Source organism: Chiloscyllium punctatum, chromosome 31, assembly GCF_047496795.1.
Source record: "Chiloscyllium punctatum isolate Juve2018m chromosome 31, sChiPun1.3, whole genome shotgun sequence".
NCBI classification, from domain to species: domain Eukaryota; kingdom Metazoa; phylum Chordata; class Chondrichthyes; order Orectolobiformes; family Hemiscylliidae; genus Chiloscyllium; species Chiloscyllium punctatum.
In genome coordinates this window covers 7,479,747-7,494,040 of record NC_092769.1, presented here as the reverse complement: position 1 = coordinate 7,494,040, position 14,294 = coordinate 7,479,747, and the positions used below count along the sequence as shown (strand labels likewise).

The 14,294-nt window shown below is 46.2% G+C and overlaps 5 non-coding genes across 5 annotated transcripts; all 5 read right to left on the bottom strand.

Annotated features, from left to right (window-relative positions):
• Positions 1–1,472: 1,472 nt before the first annotated feature.
• On the bottom strand, positions 1,473–1,545 carry trnav-aac (transfer RNA valine (anticodon AAC)). Its single transcript has one exon. It is a non-coding gene; the product is annotated as a tRNA-Val (tRNA).
• A 1,602-nt stretch (positions 1,546–3,147) lies between these two features.
• On the bottom strand, positions 3,148–3,229 carry trnal-cag (transfer RNA leucine (anticodon CAG)). The gene has a single exon. It is a non-coding gene; the product is annotated as a tRNA-Leu (tRNA).
• A 4,275-nt stretch (positions 3,230–7,504) lies between these two features.
• Positions 7,505–7,586, bottom strand: trnal-cag (transfer RNA leucine (anticodon CAG)). The gene has a single exon. It is a non-coding gene; the product is annotated as a tRNA-Leu (tRNA).
• A 2,293-nt stretch (positions 7,587–9,879) lies between these two features.
• Positions 9,880–9,961, bottom strand: trnal-cag (transfer RNA leucine (anticodon CAG)). The gene has a single exon. It is a non-coding gene; the product is annotated as a tRNA-Leu (tRNA).
• Positions 9,962–13,313: 3,352 nt separating this feature from the next.
• Positions 13,314–13,395, bottom strand: trnal-cag (transfer RNA leucine (anticodon CAG)). Its single transcript has one exon. It is a non-coding gene; the product is annotated as a tRNA-Leu (tRNA).
• Between the last annotated feature and the right edge of the window lie 899 nt (positions 13,396–14,294).

Below are 14,294 nucleotides of genomic sequence, written 5' to 3'. Positions count from 1 at the left end.
TTTTAAGCTGAGTCTATCTTCTCGGACTCTTTTCAGCTACAAATGTATCTGTGAGTGCGTGACAATATATGTTCGCTTATGATTTGGTCAAATAACCATGAGCTGCTTGACATTACTGCAATTTCGATTCTTGCTTTGCTAAATGATTTCACCCATTGCTCGAAAAAGGACGACTTTCACGTTTACACGGAACACGAAACACGCCGGACTACAGGGAAAATGCACAAAGCTGAGCAGGCCGTGTTCCAAATCATACCGTGCAGCATAGTTTCAGTCAATGTGTCTGTTTTGCAGAATAAGGGTCCCAAAGAAAGTTCTCTACCCTAAAACCGGAAGTCGCATTACATTCCGAGAGCGACAGATCACATTGTGAGAATGCTCTGACCTCGGAGCCTGTTCGAGATGACACTTTCCGTGCCTTTTACCTTAACCGTGCAATTTGCTGCAGAGATGTTCACTCCTGGACATGAGCCACATGGATACCAAGTGAGTCGGAAACCTGTGCGGGAATCGACGAGAAGCGACTCAATACATTTTGCTAACTTCCATGGTGCTTCTTAGAAATGGAGTTTCTGTTCACCTCAATCTAAAAGGCAGTTTCTGAACATAGTAACAGAACTCAAAAGGTAATTACCTCACCCCACCCCCAGTACGGAAGAGGTGCTAACTGCCCTTGATTGCTTTTTGTTCTCGATGTGAAGAGCTCTCACGCCTGAGTCACCTTCACGTCTCTGTTTGCTGAGTGAATCACAAAGAAGGAGTTTCACCAGAGCTTCAATTGCCACACTTCTCCACTCGCCCTCTCCGTGAACATTTTCCTGCTCGTCAGAGATTTAAAGAAAATTAAATGGATGCGATGTCATTCTGTCGATTCCTCCGTTACAGTTCCAACATGGCTTAGATCTCGGGGCGCACCTTCATACTAGCGACGCTATGACAGCACAGGTCCGGAGGTTCCTCTCAGAGTGTATGTTTTTTTTCATTGCTGTTGCTGATTGAATGAGCCACTAACGCGCGAACTGCTCCAAAACATGATTCAGGACCTCCGGTGACAACTCTCGCGCGTTGAATAACGACAGACAGCTTCCAAATGAAGCCTTTCAGAGACGACTTTGGGGTACGTTTGACAGACAGACAAGTTCAGGAATTCGTGGTGCGCTGTGACACCAGCGCATCAGCTTCTTCCCTGCCTTTGAACCGGGCCGCCTGCGCAAGGAATGCAAATGTGGTACTGCTTTTCGTGGAAGGATCAGAACGCGGCAACTACACTCTCAAACAGAATGGCATATGATCAGAACCAGGTTGGAGAAAAACTTTATAACGCTTTGCACAGTAATTAAATGGAGTTGCCTTGCATTTCACTACGAGAGCAGATTCGTTCAAGCAAATTCGAAGGCAGGTTTGCAGATGGGAAAGCAAGCAAGGAAGCTCCGTTCTTGTGCAAGTGAAAGGCTGCACTTGAAAAAGAAAGCAGTTTCTGCCCAGTTTCGAACTGGGGACCTTTCGCGTGTTAGGCGAACGTGATGACCACTACACCACAGAAACCAGCCGAGGCTACCGTACTGCAGCTCCGTGGCATCCAGCACTGAAAGTTGAAGCAATTCGACGTTTCACCTTTCTGTTTCCAATAGCTTGTTATTGTCGAGCGAAATTAACACCTTGAAAACGTAAAAAAAGACACGTGAAATTGATGACAAAATATAGACAAGGATGTCGTCAATGTTTGGACCGTAGGGCGAGGTGGAATAAGCTGGGACGACTTTCCCCGCAGCATAACGGCTGCGACATGATCTTATGGAAGGGTTGTAAACTGAGTATTTATGTGTTTTACCCAAGTTGGGGTGAGTTGAAAAATCGAGAGCATCGGTTTAAGGTGAGTGGGCTGAAATTGACAAAGGACCTGCGGCACATTTCCCACACAGAAGGTTGTGCGTGTTTGGAATGAGCTACCAGAGGAAGTGGAGGAGGCGATTACACTCAGAAAATTGCAAAGGTAATCGGATGAGTTTCTGGATAGGATGGGTTTAGCGGGATTGGGGCCAAATGCTGGGGAACGGGACTTGTTTAATTTTGGCTATGTGGTGAGCATGGACGAGATACACCGAAGTATCTGATTCCACGCGGTGTACCCCAATACCGTCGTGTTGCTTACACCGGCTTTAAAGGATTACTTTTTAGCAGAGCTTGCCGTCGCAGTCTGTGGCACAATCGTTTCGTCTGTTCGACTGGTAGTATTGTGAAACACTGCAGAAACGAACGACTTCCTTCCTTTTGCTCCGACTGACCATACTCCGTGAAATTTTCCCAGACCCTCAGTTGAGGATTTCTGCTGCTGGAAGTTACCTCAGAAACCCTGTTAACTCGTAATGTACTGAGCGAATCGCAAAACAGTAAGCATTTAACACGGAACACAAACAAAACTGGCATGCCTAATGCATTTTCAGACACAGAGATGCATGAATGCTAAATGTGAGACAGTCCGAGGGCATGAGTCATAAAGTAATCTCACAACTAACAACAGGGCAATTCCAAACTACTCTTTCAAACATACTGCAGCCTTAGTGCACCAACACTTCCCAGACAATGCTGAAAAGAGAGAAAGAAAGAACATAATAAGAAGGGGCCATAAAAAGTGAATTTCACCAATCACAGTCTCGATGAGATTCCCTTTCCGTTCCGATGCCTCCAGGACGGAAATAAAGGAAATGGGAGAAATTCAATAACATGTGACATCGAAATTCATTGGATCGATTTCCCCATTGACCAGAAAACCAAATAACGACGAGTCGAGTCACCACATTACGAGTTAACAGGGTTTCTGAGGTAACTTCCAGCAGCAAAAATCCTCAACTGTGGGTCCGGGGAAATTTCACGGAGTATGGTCAGTCGGAACAAAAGTAAGGAAGTCGTTCGTTTCTGCAGTGTTTCATCACAACAGCGATGAAATAACAGTCTCCATTCGGTTCCAGTAAACGCTCAAATTGCCTGGAACAGCAGAGCTGTTTGCGATTTTCCGCGTGGCACTGTCCCACACCACAGTTAATTCCCCGGGAAGCAAACGCATTTTACTTTTGTTTTCAACATCAATACAGTGGGGGCGGAAACAGCATTTTAACAAGCTGCAGCATTGGAGTTAAACAGCAGAAATGGCAGTGGCGGGATTTGAACCCGCGCCCCTTTCAAGACTGGAATCTGGATCCAGCGCCTTAGACCGCTCGGCCACACTACCTGCCGACCGCACAGCCCCTTTTCTTGCATTTCCAATTGTGCCCCTGCATAACAACAGACGCAAAGTAACATGAAAAGGGTTCCATGATCCCTCTCCGACTCGCACAGCTGCTGGGATGTGCCCGGCTGCAATGTCAATGTCGCAGCAGATAATGATAGCCCATCAATCCAGACAAAAATCAATTTTAAGCTGAGTCTATCTTCTCGGACTCTTTTCAGCTACAAATGTATCTGTGAGTGCGTGACAATATATGTTCGCTTATGATTTGGTCAAATAACCATGAGCTGCTTGACATTACTGCAATTTCGATTCTTGCTTTGCTAAATGATTTCACCCATTGCTCGAAAAAGGACGACTTTCACGTTTACACGGAACACGAAACACGCCGGACTACAGGGAAAATGCACAAAGCTGAGCAGGCCGTGTTCCAAATCATACCGTGCAGCATTTATTCAGTCACTGTGTCTGTTTTGCAGAATAAGGGTCCCAAAGAAAGTTCTCTACCCTAAAACCGGAAGTCGCATTACATTCCGAGAGCGACAGATCACATTGTGAGGATGCTCTGACCTCGGAGCCTGTTCGAGATGACACTGTCCGTGCCTTTTACCTTCACCGTGCAATTTGCTGCAGAGATGTTCACTCCTGGACATGAGCCACATGGATACCAAGTGAGTCGGAAACCTGTGCGGGAATCGACGAGAAGCGACTCAATACATTTTGCTAACTTCCATGGTGCTTATTAGAAATGGAGTTTCTGTTCACCTCAATCTAAAAGGCAGTTTCTGAACATAGTAACAGAACTCAAAAGGTAATTACCTCACCCCACCCCCACTCCGGAAGAGGTGCTAATTGCCCTTGATTGCTTTTTGTTCTCGATGTGAAGAGCTCTCACGCCTGAGTCACCTTCACGTCTCTGTTTGCTGAGTGAATCACAAAGAAGGAGTTTCACCAGAGCTTCAATTGCCACACTTCTCCACTCGCCCTCTCCGTGAACATTTTCCTGCTCGTCAGTGATTTAAAGAAAATTAAATGGATGCGATGTCATTCTGTCGATTCCTCCGTTACAGTTCCAACATGGCTTAGATCTCGGGGCGCACCTTCATACTAGCGACGCTATGACAGCACAGGTCCGGAGGTTCCTCTCAGAGTGTATGTTTTTTTTCATTGCTGTTGCTGATTGAATGAGCCACTAACGTGCGAACTGCTCCAAAACATGATTCAGGACCTCCGGTGCCAACGCTCGCGCATTGAATAACGACAGACAGCTTCCAAATGAAGCCTTTCAGAGACGACTTTGGGGTACGTTTGACAGACAGACAAGTTCAGGAATTCGTGGTGCGCTGTGACACCAGCGCATCAGCTTCTTCCCTGCCTTTGAACCGGGCCGCCTGCGCAAGGAATGCAAATGCGGTACTGCTTTTCGTGGAAGGATCAGAACGCGGCAACTACACTCTCAAACAGAATGGCATATGATCAGAACCAGGTTGGAGAAAAACTTTATAACGCTTTGCACAGTAATTAAATGGAGTTGCCTTGCATTTCACTACGAGAGCAGATTCGTTCAAGCAAATTCGAAGGCAGGTTTGCAGATGGGAAAGCAAGCAAGGAAGCTCGGTTCTTGTGCAAGTGAAAGGCTGCACTTGAAAAAGAAAGCGGTTTCTGCCCAGTTTCGAACTGGGGACCTTTCGCGTGTTAAGCGAACGTGATGACCACTACACCACAGAAACCAGCCGAGAATACCGTACTGCAGCTCCGTGGCATCCAGCACTGAAAGTTGAAGCAATTCGACGTTTCACCTTTCTGTTTCCAATAGCTTGTTATTGTCGAGCGAAATTAACACCTTGAAAACGTAAAAAAAGACACGTGAAATTGATGACAAAATATAGACAAGGATGTCGTCAATGTTTGGACCGTAGGGCGAGGTGGAATAAGCTGGGACGACTTTCCCCGCAGCATAACGGCTGCGACATGATCTTATGGAAGGGTTGTAAACTGAGTATTTATGTGTTTTACCCAAGTTGGGGTGAGTTGAAAAATCGAGAGCATCGGTTTAAGGTGAGTGGGCTGAAATTGACAAAGGACCTGCGGCACATTTCCCACACAGAAGGTTGTGCGTGTTTGGAATGAGCTACCAGAGGAAGTGGAGGAGGCGATTACACTCAGAAAATTGCAAAGGTAATCGGATGAGTTTCTGGATAGGATGGGTTTAGCGGGATTGGGGCCAAATGCTGGGGAACGGGACTTGTTTAACTTTGGCTAGGTGGTGAGCATGGACGAGATACACCGAAGTATCTGATTCCACGCGGTGTACCCCAATACCGTCGTGTTGCTTACACCGGCTTTAAAGGATTACTTTTTAGCAGAGCTTGCCGTCGCAGTCTGTGGCACAATCGTTTCGTCTGTTCGACTGGTAGTATTGTGAAACACTGCAGAAACGAACGACTTCCTTCCTTTTGCTCCGACTGACCATACTCCGTGAAATTTTCCCAGACCCTCAGTTGAGGATTTCTGCTGCTGGAAGTTACCTCAGAAACCCTGTTAACTCGTAATGTACTGAGCGAATCGCAAAACAGTAAGCATTTAACACGGAACACAAACAAAACTGGCATGCCTCATGCATTTTCAGACACAGAGATGCATGAATGCTAAATGTGAGACAGTCCGAGGGCATGAGTCATAAAGTAATCTCACAACTAACAACAGGGCAATTCCAAACTACTCTTTCAAACATACTGCAGCCTTAGTGCACCAACACTTCCCAGACAATGCTGAAAAGAGAGAAAGAAAGAAGCGGCCATAAAAAGTGAATTTCACCAATCACAGTCTCGATGAGATTCCCTTTCCGTTCCGATGCCTCCAGGACGGAAATAAAGGAAATGGGAGAAATTCAATAACATGTGCCATCGAAATTCATTGGATCGATTTCCCCATTGACCAGAAAACCAAATAACGACGAGTCGAGTCACCACAGTGAACATTTTCCTGCTCGTCAGTGATTTAAAGAAAATTAAATGGATGCGATGTCATTCTGTAGCCTCTCTGTCGATTCCTCCGTTACAGTTCCAACATGGCTTAGATCTCGGGGCGCACCTTCATACTAGCGACGCTATGACAGCACAGGTCCGGAGGTTCCTCTCAGAGTGTATGTTTTTTTTCATTGCTGTTGCTGATTGAATGAGCCACTAACGTGCGAACTGCTCCAAAACATGATTCAGGACCTCCGGTGCCAACGCTCGCGCGTGTACCCCAATACCGTCGTGTTGCTTACACCGGCTTTAAAGGATTACTTTTTAGCAGAGCTTGCCGTCGCAGTCTGTGGCACAATCGTTTCATCTGTTCGACTGCTCACGGGAAAGGTAGTATTGTGAAACACTGCAGAAACGAACGACTTCCTTACTTTTGCTCCGACTGACCATGCTCCGTGAAATTTTCCCAGACCCTCAGTTGAGGATTTCTGCTGCTGGAAGTTACCTCAGAAACCCTGTTAACTCGTAATGTACTGAGCGAATCGCAAAACAGCAAGCATTTAACACGGAACACAAACAAAACTGGCATGCCTAATGCATTTTCAGACACAGAGATGCATGAATGCTAAATGTGAGACAGTCCGAGGGCATGAGTCATAAAGTAATCTCACAACTAACAACAGGGCAATTCCAAACTACTCTTTCAAACATACTGCAGCCTTAGTGCACCAACACTTCCCAGACAATGCTGAAAAGAGAGAAAGAAAGAACATAATAAGAAGGGGCCATAAAAAGTGAATTTCACCAATCACAGTCTCGATGAGATTCCCTTTCCGTTCCGATGCCTCCAGGACGGAAATAAAGGAAATGGGAGAAATTCAAGAACATGTGACATCGAAATTCATTGGATCGATTTCCCCATTGACCAGAAAACCAAATAACGACGAGTCGAGTCACCACATTACGAGTTAACAGGGTTTCTGAGGTAACTTCCAGCAGCAAAAATCCTCAACTGTGGGTCCGGGGAAATTTCACGGAGTATGGTCAGTCGGAACAAAAGTAAGGAAGTCGTTCGTTTCTGCAGTGTTTCATCACAACAGCGATGAAATAACAGTCTCCATTCGGTTCCAGTAAACGCTCAAATTGCCTGGAACAGCAGAGCTGTTTGCGATTTTCCGCGTGGCACTGTCCCACACCACAGTTAATTTCCCGGGAAGCAAACGCATTTTACTTTTGTTTTCAACATCAATACAGTGGGGGCGGAAACAGCATTTTAACAAGCTGCAGCATTGGAGTTAAACAGCGGAAATGGCAGTGGCGGGATTCGAACCCGCGCCCCTTTCAAGACTGGAACCTGGATCCAGCGCCTTAGACCGCTCGGCTACACCACCAACCGACCGCACAGCCCCTTTTCTTGCATTTCCAATTGTGCCCCTGCATAACAACAGACGCAAAGTCACATGAAAAGGGTTCCATGATCCCTCTCCGACTCGCACAGCTGCTGGGATGTGCCCGGCTGCAATGTCAATGTCGCAGCAGATAATGATAGCCCATCAATCCAGACAAAAATCAATTTTAAGCTGAGTCTATCTTCTCGGACTCTTTTCAGCTACAAATGTATCTGTGAGTGCGTGACAATATATGTTCGCTTATGATTTGGTCAAATAACCATGAGCTGCTTGACATTACTGCAATTTCGATTCTTGCTTTGCTAAATGATTTCACCCATTGCTCGAAACAGGACGACTTTCACGTTTACACGGAACACGAAACACGCCGGACTACAGGGAAAATGCACAAAGCTGAGCAGGCCGTGTTCCAAATCATACCGTGCAGCATTTATTCAGTCACTGTGTCTGTTTTGCAGAATAAGGGTCCCAAAGAAAGTTCTCTACCCTAAAACCGGAAGTCGCATTACATTCCGAGAGCGACAGATCACATTGTGAGGATGCTCTGACCTCGGAGCCTGTTCGAGATGACACTGTCCGTGCCTTTTACCTTAAACGGGCAATTTGCTGCAGAGATGTTCACTCCTGGACATGAGCCACATGGATACCAAGTGAGTCGGAAACCTGTGCGGGAATCGACGAGAAGCGACTCAATAAATTTTGCTAACTTCCATGGTGCTTATTAGAAATGGAGTTTCTGTTCACCTCAATCTAAAAGGCAGTTTCTGAACATAGTAACAGAACTCAAAAGATAATTACCTCACCCCACCCCCAGTACGGAAGAGGTGCTAACTGCCCTTGATTGCTTTTTGTTCTCGATGTGAAGAGCTCTCACGCCTGAGTCACCTTCACGTCTCTGTTTGCTGAGTGAATCACAAAGAAGGAGTTTCACCAGAGCTTCAATTGCCACACTTCTCCACTCGCCCTCTCCGTGAACATTTTCCTGCTCGTCAGTGATTTAAAGAAAATTAAATGGATGCGATGTCATTCTGTAGCCTCTCTGTCGATTCCTCCGTTACAGTTCCAACATGGCTTAGATCTCGGGGCGCACCTTCATACTAGCGACGCTATGACAGCACAGGTCCGGAGGTTCCTCTCAGAGTGTATGTTTTTTTTCATTGCTGTTGCTGATTGAATGAGCCACTAACGTGCGAACTGCTCCAAAACATGATTCAGGACCTCCGGTGCCAACGCTCGCGCGTGTACCCCAATACCGTCGTGTTGCTTACACCGGCTTTAAAGGATTACTTTTTAGCAGAGCTTGCCGTCGCAGTCTGTGGCACAATCGTTTCGTCTGTTCGACTGCTCACGGGAAAGGTAGTATTGTGAAACACTGCAGAAACGAACGACTTCCTTCCTTTTGCTCCGACTGACCATACTCCGTGAAATTTTCCCAGACCCTCAGTTGAGGATTTCTGCTGCTGGAAGTTGCCTCAGAAACCCTGTTAACTCGTAATGTACTGAGCGAATCGCAAAACAGTAAGCATTTAACACGGAACACAAACAAAACTGGCATGCCTAATGCATTTTCAGACACAGAGATGCATGAATGCTAAATGTGAGACAGTCCGAGGGCATGAGTCATAAAGTAATCTCACAACGAACAACAGGGCAATTCCAAACTACTCTTTCAAACATACTGCAGCCTTAGTGCACCAACACCTCCCAGACAATGCTGAAAAGAGAGAAAGAAAGAACATAATAAGAAGGGGCCATAAAAAGTGAATTTCAACAATCACAGTCTCGATGAGATTCCCTTTCCGTTCCGATGCCTCCAGGACGGAAATAAAGGAAATGGGAGAAATTCAATAACATGTGACATCGAAATTCATTGGATCGATTTTCCCATTGGCCAGAAAACCAAATAACGACGAGTCGAGTCACCACATTACGAGTGAACAGGGTTTCTGAGGTAACTTCCAGCAGCAAAAATCCTCAACTGTGGGTCTGGGAAAATTTCACGGAGTATGGTCAGTCGGAGCAAAAGTAAGTAAGTCGTTCGTTTCTGCAGTGTTTCATCACAACAGCGATGAAATAACAGTCTCCATTCGGTTCCAGTAAACGCACAAATTGGCTGGAACAGCAGAGCTGTTTGCGATTTTCCGCGTGGCACTGTCCCACACCACAGTTAATTCCCCGGGAAGCAAACCCATTTTACTTTTGTTTTCAACATCAACACAGTGGGGGCGGAAACAGCATTTTAACAAGCTGCAGCTTTGGAGTTAAACAGCAGAAATGGCAGTGGCGGGATTCGAACCCGCGCCCCTTTCAAGACTGGAACCTGGATCCAGCGCCTTAGACCGCTCGGCCACACTACCAGCCGATCGCGCGGCCCCTTTTCTTGCATTTCCAATTGTGCCCCTGCATAACAACAGACGCAAAGTCACATGAAAAGGGTTCCATGATCCCTCTCCGACTTGCACAGCTGCTGGGATGTGACCGGCTACAATGTCAATTTCGCAGCAGATAATGATAGCCCATCAATCCAGACAAAAATCAATGGTAAGCTGAGTCTATCTTCTCAGACTCTTTTCAGCTACATATGTATCTGTGAGTGCGTGACAATATATGTTCGCTTCTGATTTGGTCAAATAACCATGAGCTGCTTGACATTACTGCAATTTCGATTCTTGCTCTGCTAAATGATTTCACCCATTGCTCGAAACAGGACGACTTTCACGTTTACACGGAACACGAAACACGCCGGACTACAGGGAAAATGCACAAAGCTGAGCAGGCCGTGTTCCAAATCATACCGTGCAGCATTTATTCAGTCACTGTGTCTGTTTTGCAGAATAAGGGTCCCAAAGAAAGTTCTCTACCCTAAAACCGGAAGTCGCATTACATTCCGAGAGCGACAGATCACATTGTGAGGATGCTCTGCCCTCGGAGCCTGTTCGAGATGACACTTTCCGTGCCTTTTACCTTAAACGGGCAATTTGCTGCAGAGATGTTCACTCCTGGACATCAGCCACATGGATACCAAGTGAGTCGGAAACCTGTGCGGGAATCGACGAGAAGCGACTCAATACATTTTGCTAACTTCCATGGTGCTTCTTAGAAATGGAGTTTCTGTTCACCTCAATCTAAAAGGCAGTTTCTGAACATAGTAACAGAACTCAAAAGGTAATTACCTCACCCCACCGCCACTCCGGAAGAGGTGCTAACTGCCCTTGATTGCTTTTTGTTCTCGATGTGAAGAGCTCTCACGCCTGAGTCACCTTCACGTCTCTGTTTGCTGAGTGAATCACAAAGAAGGAGTTTCACCAGAGCTTCAATTGCCACACTTCTCCACTCGCCCTCCCCGTGAACATTTTCCTGCTCGTCAGTGATTTAAAGAAAATTAAATGGATGCGATGTCATTCTGTAGCCTCTCTGTCGATTCCTCCGTTTCAGTTCCAACATGGCTTAGATCTCGGGGCGCACCTTAATACTAGCGACGCTATGACAGCACAGGTCCGGAGGTTCCTCTCAGAGTGTATGTTTGTTTCATTGCTGTTGCTGATTGAATGAGCCACTAACGTGCGAACTGCTCCAAAACATGATTCAGGACCTCCGGTGCCAACTCTCGCGCGTTGAATAACGACAGACAGCTTCCAAATGAAGCCTTTCAGAGACGACTTTGGGGTACGTTTGACAGACAGACAAGTTCAGGAATTCGTGGTGCGCTGTGACACCAGCGCATCAGCTTCTTCCCTGCCTTTGAACCGGGCCGCCTGCGCAAGGAATGCAAATGCGGTACTGCTTTTCGTGGAAGGATCAGAACGCGGCAACTACACTCTCAAACAGAATGGCATATGATCAGAACCAGGTTGGAGAAAAACTTTATAATGCTTTGCACAGTAATTAAAGGGAGTTGCCTTGCATTTCACTACGAGAGCAGATTCGTTCAAGCAAATTCGAAGGCAGGTTTGCAGATGGGAAAGCAAGCAAGGAAGCTCCGTTCTTGTGCATGTGAAAGGCTGCACTTGAAAAAGAAAGCATTTTCTGCCCAGTTTCGAACTGGGGACCTTTCGCGTGTTAGGCGAACGTGATGACCACTACACTACAGAAACCAGCCGGCGCCGCCGTTATGCAGCTCAGTGGCATCCAGCACTGAAAGTTGAAGCAATTCTACGTTTCACCTTTCTGTTTCCAATAGCTTGTTATTGTCCAGCGTAATTAACATCTTGAAAACGTAAAAAAAACCAACGTGAAATTGATGACAAAATATAGACAAGGATGTCGTCAATGTTTGGACCGTAGGGCGAGGTGGAATAAGCTGGGACGACTTTCCCCGCAGCATAACGGCTGCGACATGATCTTATGGAAGGGTTGTAAACTGAGTATTTATGTGTTTTACCCAAGTTGGGGTGAGTTGAAAAATCGAGAGCATCGGTTTAAGGTGAGTGGGCTGAAATTGACAAAGGACCTGAGGCACATTTCCCACACAGAAGGTTGTGCGTGTTTGGAATGAGCTACCAGAGGAAGTGGAGGAGGCGATTACACTCAGAAAATTGCAAAGGTAATCGGATGAGTTTCTGGATAGGATGGGTTTAGCGGGATAGGGGCCAAATGCTGGGGAACGGGACTTGTTTAACTTTGGCTATGTGGTGAGCATGGACGAGATACACCGAAGTATCTGATTCCACGCGGTGTACCCCAATACCGTCGTGTTGCTTACACCGGCTTTAAAGGATTACTTTTTAGCAGAGCTTGCCGTCGCAGTCTGTGGCACAATCGTTTCGTCTGTTCGACTGCTCACGGGAAAGGTAGTATTGTGAAACACTGCAGAAACGAACGACTTCCTTACTTTTGATCCGACTGACCATACTCCGTGAAATTTTCCCAGACCCTCAGTTGAGGATTTCTGCTGCTGGAAGTTACCTCAGAAACCCTGTTAACTCGTAATGTACTGAGCGAATCGCAAAACAGTAAGCATTTAACACGGAACACAAACAAAACTGGCATGCCTAATGCATTTTCAGACACAGAGATGCATGAATGCTAAATGTGAGACAGTCCGAGGGCATGAGTCATAAAGTAATCTCACAACTAACAACAGGGCAATTCCAAACTACTCTTTCAAACATACTGCAGCCTTAGTGCACCAACACCTCCCAGACAATGCTGAAAAGAGAGAAAGAAAGAACATAATAAGAAGGGGCCATAAAAAGTGAATTTCAACAATCACAGTCTCGATGAGATTCCCTTTCCGTTCCGATGCCTCCAGGACGGAAATAAAGGAAATGGGAGAAATTCAATAACATGTGACATCGAAATTCATTGGATCGATTTTCCCATTGGCCAGAAAACCAAATAACGACGAGTCGAGTCACCACATTACGAGTGAACAGGGTTTCTGAGGTAACTTCCAGCAGCAAAAATCCTCAACTGTGGGTCTGGGAAAATTTCACGGAGTATGGTCAGTCGGAGCAAAAGTAAGTAAGTCGTTCGTTTCTGCAGTGTTTCATCACAACAGCGATGAAATAACAGTCTCCATTCGGTTCCAGTAAACGCACAAATTGGCTGGAACAGCAGAGCTGTTTGCGATTTTCCGCGTGGCACTGTCCCACACCACAGTTAATTCCCCGGGAAGCAAACGCATTTTACTTTTGTTTTCAACATCAATACAGTGGGGGCGGAAACAGCATTTTAACAAGCTGCAGCATTGGAGTTAAACAGCAGAAATGGCAGTGGCGGGATTCGAACCCGCGCCCCTTTCAAGACTGGAACCTGGATCCAGCGCCTTAGACCGCTCGGCCACACTACCAGCCGACCGCACAGCCCCTTTTCTTGCATTTCCAATTGTGCCCCTGCATAACAACAGACGCAAAGTCACATGAAAAGGGTTCCATGATCCCTCTCCGACTCGCACAGCTGCTGGGATGTGCCCGGCTACAATGTCAATTTCGCAGCAGATAATGATAGCCCATCAATCCAGACAAAAATCAATGGTAAGCTGAGTCTATCTTCTCAGACTCTTTTCAGCTACATATGTATCTGTGAGTGCGTGACAATATATGTTCGCTTCTGATTTGGTCAAATAACCATGAGCTGCTTGACATTACTGCAATTTCGATTCTTGCTCTGCTAAATGATTTCACCCATTGCTCGAAACAGGACGACTTTCACGTTTACACGGAACACGAAACACGCCGGACTACAGGGAAAATGCACAAAGCTGAGCAGGCCGTGTTCCAAATCATACCGTGCAGCATTTATTCAGTCACTGTGTCTGTTTTGCAGAATAAGGGTCCCAAAGAAAGTTCTCTACCCTAAAACCGGAGGTCGCATTACATTCCGAGAGCGACAGATCACATTGTGAGAATGCTCTGACCTCGGAGCCTGTTCGAGATGACACTTTCCGTGCCTTTTACCTTAAACGGGCAATTTGCTGCAGAGATGTTCACTCCTGGACATGAGCCACATGGATACCAAGTGAGTCGGAAACAAATATGAATCCAGCATGGGGAGCTGCACCAACCACATCATTGCATTATCTATAAACCTCAACCAGATAGTCTGACCATCACAGTGGACTGTGCAGTGATCATCTGTAAATTAATCTGTAAACCAGGAGCAGTTACCTTCCCAACATGTAGGACTGTGTACACCATCCCAGGGTATTGATCTATAAAACAGGAGCAGTTACCGTCCCAGCATGTAGGA